A 9,710-nucleotide genomic window follows, 5' to 3' on the forward strand; every position below is an offset into this window, starting at 1 on the left:
ACTTGTTATTGGAAAACATTTCATTTCATTTAAAAAATTTTTAACTGTGATGTTGGATGGGGTAGAAGACTTGAGGGGATTTTTTTTTAATTTAGTACTAGAGAGACCCTGAGCATGTTTTTAGGCAGATGGGAAGGAGCTAGTAGAGAAAGAGAGATTGAATCAATACTTTATCTCTAATATCTACATATCTAATATCTAGGTGCTTTTGATCTGAAATATTAGATAGCCTTAATTTCTGACTTTCTTTAGGCCTATGCTTAGTGCCCTTAAAACATTTTAGCCTGAATGAATTCCAATAATAATTAATAATAATTATTTAAGAGTCTTCAGGAGTAATGGAGGAAGAAAAGATGAAAGGAGGGATGTACTCTACTACTCTTGACATAGAAGACATCCCTGGTTTATTCACATGAAACCATTTGACTAAATTTAAGAGTTTTAAAAACTAGATTTAGACATAGATTTGTTTAAAGTTTCAAATTTGCACTTAATCTAGACATTTTATAGTTTAAAAGTTATTTTTCTTTTATTCATACAAAAGCCTGATGGAGTAAGCAAGGAAGGCAACATTTTCTCTAAATGAGGAAATGTAGTCTTAGAGCAATTAACATACCCAAGGCCACCTAGTTAAGGTATAGATTGATGTAATGGAAAACAGTGTAGAATTGAATTAGATGAGGCTGGGACTTGAATTTCTCTTCCAATATTTTACTAACCATGTGTCACAAATTCTGTGAGTTTCAATGCCCTTATCTCTAAAATAGGTATTACAATTCCTGAAGTAGCTACTTCACAGGATTTCATAATAGGCAATTGATAATATGTGTGTTTGTCTAATGCTTATGAAAAAGGATTTTACATGACAAAAAAAGAGGCTTGGGCACACTTTGTGGGAAAGTCTAACTTCTCTGGCTTATTATCTAGATGTCCAGATGTCCATTCAGTATGTTATCATCATTATGTGCACCTTGAAAATACACACCTGACAAAACTCAGCAGAGAAGTTTTATTCAAAGGTGAAAGAAAATAAATAAAACTCATAATTGAACTCACAATCTAATGAAGCTCACTTAGAAGAAGCTTGGTAGCTCAGTGGATAGAACGCTGAGCTCCTCTCTTCCCTTCTCCTTCTAAGCTCTCCTCTTTTTTCCTTCAGGCACCAGAACCAGGAGTTTCCTACCTGGTGAACACTTCCTCTGGTTTTAGAAATTTGATGAAGTACTTGATTTTTTTTCCTGATTGTTTTACAAGCTTTGGATTTCTCACTAATGCCAACTGGATGATATTATTAAAATTATCTGGGATCTCTTCCTGCCATATGTAGAGGGCTGGCTGGGGAAAGAAGTAAATCAAGCATTATTTAAAACTTATGAATAAAATTTTTGGATACAACTTATGAATAAAAACTTAAAACTATATGAATATCAGTTATCATTATTATTAAGTGAGTCTTACATTTAAAACTTCTGATGCTGCAGTCAGGACCCTGTCCATTATACCTCACTGCCACTGTCCTGATATTAATTCTACTGAACTGTTCGTCTTTCATCCCAAAGTTTCAGCATCACCTAAAATACAGCCCATTTGTACAATAGCCAATCTGGATGGAGTCCTCGGTTCTTAATCTAATTCTTTCACCAGTTTGCCCTATCAGCTTTTCTTTCGTTTCTTCACCTTAAATATTAGCAGAATAAAACTCCTTCCTTCTGGGGATAGAAGGGACAGCAGGAGGTTGGGGTAGAGATTTCAGAAATAATGAAGAGTTGAAGTAATGCTTGTAAATCATTTTCAGCAATTTGGAGCAAATGATACTGACCATCTATATTACCTCCTTTAACTGCTCTCCCCTCGACCAATGTCTAACTTGGAAATGTAATTTGTAGCTACATTTTCAAATCCATTTTTATTCCAGGGGTGCTGGGAATAAACATGATGGCGGGGAATTAAGCAATATGTCATTGGCAGAGTTCCAAGTGGCTGTGCTGTAGAGAATTACATGAAGCTAAATTGAAACTGTACAACAGCAATAGTGTGTAATCAGTCCTCATGTGCCGAACAGATGTGACAACTGCAATAGACACAAGGGAGGGTGGAGCCTGAGGCTTGCCCCCTAGCTTAGCTCAGGTTCAGTCTCAGTGGAGTATGGAAATGGCTCTTTGGATAGTTACTCATCTTTTCACAAGGAAATCTACAAATCTCCTGGGGTCCAAAAGAAGGGCTGGTTGAAGAATCAGAATGGAATCAAGGGCTCGCGAGGATTCGGGGGAACATATGGCTTTGGAGAGAATTCAGAGGCAGCTAGGTTTCTGCAGTACTCAGTCTCTGCTCACTCTCCCAGATTGAAATTGTACTGGCAGACCCAGTCCCTAAAGGATAACTGACTACTAGTCCCTTCAGGGTTCTGGCAGGGAAGGTAGTCTGAGAGACTATGGCTTCTATCCCTACAGTGCCAGAGCCCACACCGGCGTGTTCCCTGTTAGCAATCAGAAGGAATGGAAATCCATGAGCTTTTAGAGAAGGGTACTCATTAAGATAGAGCAAAAAGCAGTTTCAATAACATTTCCTATGTGAACTATGTATCTCTATGCTCCTTAGCCTTTCTGTCTCTTCAACCCATCAGAAGACTTTATAGTCTGGTACACAGTCCCAGCCACTCCATCATGAACAGCTAGAAACAGGCTATTAAAATATCTGGGCATTCACCAAAGTTGGAGCACTGACCCTATTACAGTATTACGTCTGGCAGTGGCAGGGGGATGTATAGACACATATGGATGTGTAGACACGCTACTGTACCAGGGTGGGCGAGACTGGCTAGTCTTCATCAGATTTTGAAGCAGGCACAGACTAGATAGAGAGATATTGATTTGCTTTACTGGTCTCCCATATCCAAGTGTGAGCATGGAGTTAGGGGCAGCTTTGTATCTATCCTGATTTAAAGTATATATAACTGAATAAGACTGATATAATAAGCCAGTAAGATTGGGTTCTAGGCTTGCCACTGACACACTCTGGTAGACTGATCCAAGGAAAGCCACTTAATTTTTCAGTGCTCTAAGCAACCCTCCAAGTTTCAGAGGGTTCGACCTGCGTTGGTGGAAGGAGTTTCTTATGTCAGTGAAAATACTTGTTGATAGATTGATTAGTATTCTCCTCTTGTATTTCTCCCACTTCCTAGCAAAGTGCTGTGTATACAATAATTGCTTAATAAAAGCCTGATGAATGAAATACCTCCACAGACACCATAGATGAATGAAGATGACAGAAGGTCCTGGGCTTCTTTTCATGTGAATTCATGGTACCATCTTCAAAATGAGAGGCCTTTGGAGTTGGGACTATCTCTAACATGGGAAAATGTGCTTTCACATCTCAGGGTTCATAAACTAATGGGCAAAGACAGCCCTAATCACCTAAATTCTGTTTCAGGGGAAGGTGATATATGTGCCCATTTAGGTAATGTTTTTCTTTAGCATAAGAAAATCACTATTTTCACCATACACTTGACATAAACCTATTGGAAGGAAATTTATGGCAAGCAAAGGATGCTGTCTTATGAATCATATTTTTGCTAAGGAAACATCTAAAATAAAGACTCCTAAATTTTCTTAAACCTTCTGCTTAACATATAATATATAAAGAATGTGGCTTTCCCTAGCATTTTTCATGCTTTGTGTAGTCAAAAGTAATGAGTTGAATCAGACAATTATATGAATGCAAATATGATGATCATTACTCATCCTGAACAGTGGAGCCCATTTTAATTACATCTCAGTGAATTTAGTGTTCTGAAGTCTTTATAGTTCCCCATATAGAATAGCAATACTGCAAATTGCTCCGGATCATCTTCTAAACTTTTACTATATAGGATATACTTTTTCAAAGAATTGGACTTGAAGAATCAGCAGCATTTGGAGTCTTACTTCTTTTTCTCTAATGTTTTCTTCTGTTGTTGTAACCTTCAATGTCCTGGCATTGGGATGATCACAGCCAATCAATCACTAAACATTTATTAGGTGCCTACTATGTGACAGGCACTGTGCTAAGATCGCAGATGGGTGATAGTAGAATAGGAATCTCAAAAAGATCTGTGATTCACAAGTTCTTAGGTATAATAATACCTTTTTCAGTGTTTGTTTTGGGCATATATAGGGAGTTAGGGAGAAGGGAAGGAGGACCATGGAAATGAGTTTGTAAGGATGGGGTGGACGCCTTCGGCTTGGATGCCAAACTCAGTGGTTCTTGGACCTTAACCAGAAGGCAAAACTTGTATCTTTGGTTTTGATTTTTTTTAATGTTTCTGGACCATCCTTTCCTGTGCCTTAGTTAAACCTTATGAGCAAATCTGGGGAAATGGGGTTGACAGGATTTCTGTGACACACTGTGGCTCTCCCCTTCTTCAGCATCCCAGCCTTTGTTCAGGTCACTGAACTCTAACGTTTTCAGTGCTGAGTAACCCAAGTCCCCAAAGCTTTCTGAGTGGGCATGTTTAATCGCATACTCTGTCCTCTTACTTCTGGGAAGATGCTCAGCAATCCTATAAACATTCACTCAGACAGGCTCCAGGGAGAAGCAAAAGGGATACCAGTTTAATATTTTATCAAATGCTGGGTTTGACTCACAGTATAGGAGGGCTCAGAGCTTCTGATCTGGGCTGCTGCCTTCACTCTGCCATTCTGCCTGATCCAGGAATTACTAGGTCAGCAGTAAGAGTGTTAGACAGTGGAGTCACACTCGCACTATGCCTGTGAGCAGAGAAATTTAGAGACTCTCATCTAATACACTAAAATGGAACAGCTGCAGGTGGGAAGAGATCAGGCGATCACACTTACAGATTCACACTGAATGAAAATGTTCTAAATAGTCATGGCCACCTTTAACAGTAAGGTTAAACTTTTAACAGGCAGAGCAAGTTTGAAGTTTGGCATTTGAATTTCCAGAGGTTCTTGGGGTTTTCTTTTTTCCTTTAAAGCAAAACAAAATGCTTCTCAAGATAGGGAGGCTTCAATCAAGACAAATGATTTTAAGCATTTTATATCTTACCAAGCCAGCAGCCTCCAGACCCAAAAGGGAGACTATTTTTAAATGCTTGGCCAGAGAAAAGTATGTGCATGAAGATTACAGACAGCTGAAGTTGGGTAGATGAGCTAATTACTGGGTTCTCATCTCCTCAGAGACTAAATTACAACAATTTCTTGATAGGAAGTCTACTCCATTAAACCAGGTTCAGGGACCTATCTAACCCCAATGCTACAGAAAGGGTCAAGCAATGCTTGGGGAAGGCCAGGTGAGTGAGAGGTGGTGCTGTTTCTGTTAGACCCAGAAAATAGAAAGGGGAGGAAAAAAAGGAAAGCTAAAAGAAAGCCATTGTGAATGAAAAGGGAGGGAAGGAGCAGAGAGGAAAGGATAACTGTATTTCCTTATATGTTTAATTTGCTATAAAATAAAATGAGAATAATTTTATTCCAATTTTTCCAAATTCCATTGACCAATTAATAAGTGTAAGATTAGGGAATAGTTTATATTGAATGGATATATTGGGAAGTTCAAGGGGTAAACTTATTTGGAAGCATGGAATTCATGGTATAAGTAGACAGTGAGCTGGACATAGAAACAGAAAGGTCTGGGTTTGAATCCCCCTTTAGAAGATCTCTGGCTGAGCCCCAGGGCAATGCCTTTAATCTTAGTCAACCTCTTTTTTGATCCTCAGTAAAACAGAGATAATAAATCCCATGGTACTTTCTTTCCTGGATTATTCATGAGGTTCAAATGGAATAACATAGTATCGGGAGAAGATTAAAGTACTATTAAATTAATTATGTGTCAGTATCACACTTAGAGAATGAAGGTAACTTCTAAATTTTTGCTAGTAGAGACTACGATACATGTGTGTCTGTTTGTGTAAATGATTATTATCACCACATGCCTTGAGATCATAGTCTTCTCCAAGAGGTCTCAATCTGATGACCAAGATGCCTCAGGTCTTATTCTGCAACTCCCAACCCTGTTAGTAGGATAAGGAAATAATAGTAATCCAAAATATGCACATATTTATAAAAGTTGGAAGTTGTGTTTTACCCCTACCCTTGTCCCCTCGGGTACCCTCATAGAATTCTATTATATATGTTTATTTTTTAAATTAGGTTAAACTACCTGAAGATTTAGGTGACTATCTATAAGCCAGGTAGAAATAATTGATTTATCTAGGCATAAATTATAGTTCTTTTCTAGAAATATCTAAGAGAAAGAATTTCTACCCATAACATTCAGTCATGTATCAAAAGGTCTTCACTGGATCAAACCAGAAAATGTCTTCTTTTAGCTGCCAGATGAGGTCACAAGAAGGGTAGAAAAGTCTTAAGGTCATTGTCATAGATTCTGTTCCCAATTTGGCACTATCAACTATTCAGGAGGGAATAAATTCCTTGAAAGCTTTTATTTTCACTATTGTTAGTAATAACAGAATATAGAACTATTTAAAATAATACATAATTATAATATATCATATAACCAATATATGTTGAAATATAATTCTCTTTTTTCTGCAAGTTTACTATCTAACACACATAAAGGTTCCTTTCTGAATGTTTGTCTATTTTTTAAACTTTTGACCCATAACTTTTAACTGTTATATTCTTTAAGTTGTTTGTTCAAAGAAAACTCTGTTGTTGAGCCTGACAACCTCAATTCTTAGCAACCATATGCAGAATATGTGAGTCCTGTGTCTCTAGAAGAGAAATAAGGGCTGATAATTAAGATTTATATTTATATTTTAATGGACCTAATGGGATATAAACTCATATTCTTCAGGAAGTAGGTGAGCTCAGACCTTGATGATACCCTGGTGGTTCTTTCTGGAGTCAGAGGTTACCTTCCCCTAGATGGAGAAGTCAACCCATTTCCCTTTTATCCTTGAACCATCTTCTGCAACCTGGTGAGGAGATCCACTCTCTTTAGCTTCTTTTCATTGCCCACCAAGTAGAAACAGAGGGGGAGGAGAGAAGAAAGGAGAAGATAGGAAGACCAAAGAACTAGCCTGAAAAGTGGCTAGAGAAGGAAATGGAGGAATAGCCATCTAGAGAACTGAAAACTGAAAAATTTTATAAAATACCAAAGTCTGGTCCAGCCTTAGAAATACAGAATAGAAAAAATGTGTGTGTGGTGTGATTTCTGAACTCCCACCCTCCTAAAAATATGGCTCCCACCTGCTCATGGTGCTTGATGTTTACCAGGGACAAAGCTATGACAAATGTTTAGGAGTACTGAATGTGTTCAAGACACTGTCAGAGATCGTAGATTTAAAGTTGGAAGGATCTTTAGAGATCATCCAGTTCAACATTCTATCATTTCACATATGAGGAGACTGAGATATAGAAAGGTTAAATGACTTACCCGAGGGCATACATATGTGGAAACATAGTTCATAACAGAGTCATATGTAATAACCCAGTAGAGTAATAGTGGAGTCAGAATTGCAACTGAAATCTAATGCCAAATTTAAAGTTCTTTCCTATCACATTGTTTTCCAATAATAGAGGATTAACCATATTATTATGAAAATGTACCTTCTACATGAATGGAACACGTCAAATAAAGCTCTTATGGCTGGACCACAGGATGCAGAAACAGTAAATACTTTAGAAGTTGTCTAATCCAATCATTTTATTTTATAGATGAGAAAAACAAACTCTAGAAAGACTAATGAACTTGTTCAAGGCTATGAAAGTAGTAAATGAGAGAGCTAGAACTTGAACTCATCTCTTCCAATTCCAGATCTAATGCATAGTAATAGGACATAACAACTTTCTAATAGACCCTTTAATTTTTTTCTGTTTTATCAGAAGCACTGAGAAATTTCCTTGTTCCAAATAAGAGATAAATAAGCAGGCTTTGAAAATCAAAACTAGTTTAACAAATCAATTTTGAACTGGATCCGAATTTTTTTCCCTCCTCGTTCCCCAGGAATTTCTGGCACCTATCCCTCTTTTGCCAGATAAGCATCCTTATGCAACTTACTGGAGACAGAACAAAATCAAGTGACTGAAAACTTCTGCCTCAGGAATGCACTCCTATCGGCCAAAAAAACCAATCGATATTATCCCTGGAAAGCTTCATCACTTCAGGTAAAAGCTCTGTTGTGTAGGAAAACAGTTGCTTAGGAGTCCGAAGGCAGAGAAGCAGATGTATGCCTGTGGGTTGGATGGATTCCCCAGAGCCTGGGTGAATTCCTATGGAGTTTCCGTATATAGGCAGTAATGAAGCTTTAGTTCTAGACAGCTGCTCCCATGACCTTGGCTATGTGCATAATGTTGAGTTAGCACATTTCTGAGGCTTTTGGTATTTTTGCAACCTCCACTCTTTCCTCCTATGCTCGTGCTTCTAGAGGCTTAGTTTCCCCCTCCTCACAGGTCTCTTGCCCCTATTCTATCCCTCTCCCTGGGCATGCTGTGCCCAGCTACTCATCCCAAGTCCTGATCTCCCATATTGCTAATGATTGCCCTCTGCCAGCAGACAAGTGAGATGTTGAGAGCTCTTGCTAAATGTTGCTGCTGTGACATCCTTCCTCATCAAGCCAAACAAAGGCTATGATCACCTGAGGAAAGAGGTCTTCACCCCTTAATGACATCTCAGCTTGAAACTGTGCTTCAGGATGCTTAGGCATGCTCAACTCCAGAGGAAGCCTGAGCTGTGTCCTCAGGAAATAGCCTGTGCAGATTCAGACCTTCTCCTTGAGGAGCTGTGGTCCTCTTGGAAGATCTCACACGCATAAACAAATAAAGACTAGCATGTAAGCAGTAGAACTCCAAATTGGATGCGATAAATGTTGGATAGGAGAGTTTTGTACAGAATGGGCTCTAGAAAATGTTCATTTTCTCTTTTCAAAATGATTCTGTCCTTCAGAATTTCCAGGAAATCACACACACAAATTATAGAGAAAACCATTACATCAGGGCAAAAAAAAATGACATTAAAAACACCGTAACACAAGGAAAAGTCAGACAAGCTTAGGAGACTCACAGTGAGTCAACAGGGTCAAGGAAAGAGAAAAAAAATCCCAAAGATGAAAAATGTGGAAAAAAATGTTTCTCTCTACTTCTAAAGTGGCAAATTTATCTACAACAGCTGATATCTACTTGCAAAGAAAGAACAAATCCACCATGTCTGATGCACAAATTCTACTGTAGCTGTTTTAACATTTAACAGTAAGCTGACACTGTCTGGACAAAATTTTAATATTACCCTTAAATTGCCTCTTTTATCTCTTACTTTTTGAAGAAGAATTAGTCATTGAGTTAGGAGTTTTAAAGCTAATAAGATCATATCTCAAAACTGAAAAGGACTCAGAAGCCACCTAATCTGCCTCCCTATACTCATTTTCCAGACATGGAAACTGGAGTTCAGAATCAAAAGAACTTGCCTCAGGTCACGGTGCAGAATCAGAATTTTGGTTCAGATCCTTTCATGACTCTAATTTTTATTTGTTTACCTTCCATGTACTAAAAAGTAAAATTGTTACATAGTGGAATAAAGAGTGAGACAGTCTCAGAAGACAAGTTCAAGTTCTACCTATGACTCATATTGAATATAACCTTTGCAGACTAGTGGTGTCAAACTAAATGGGCCACATTTTGACATAGAAAACCATAAATTAACATTATCTATTTTGTATTTTTATTCATTGTTAAACATTTCCCAATTATATTTTAATT

This window comes from Monodelphis domestica, chromosome 4, assembly GCF_027887165.1.
Source record: "Monodelphis domestica isolate mMonDom1 chromosome 4, mMonDom1.pri, whole genome shotgun sequence".
NCBI lineage: Eukaryota > Metazoa > Chordata > Mammalia > Didelphimorphia > Didelphidae > Monodelphis > Monodelphis domestica.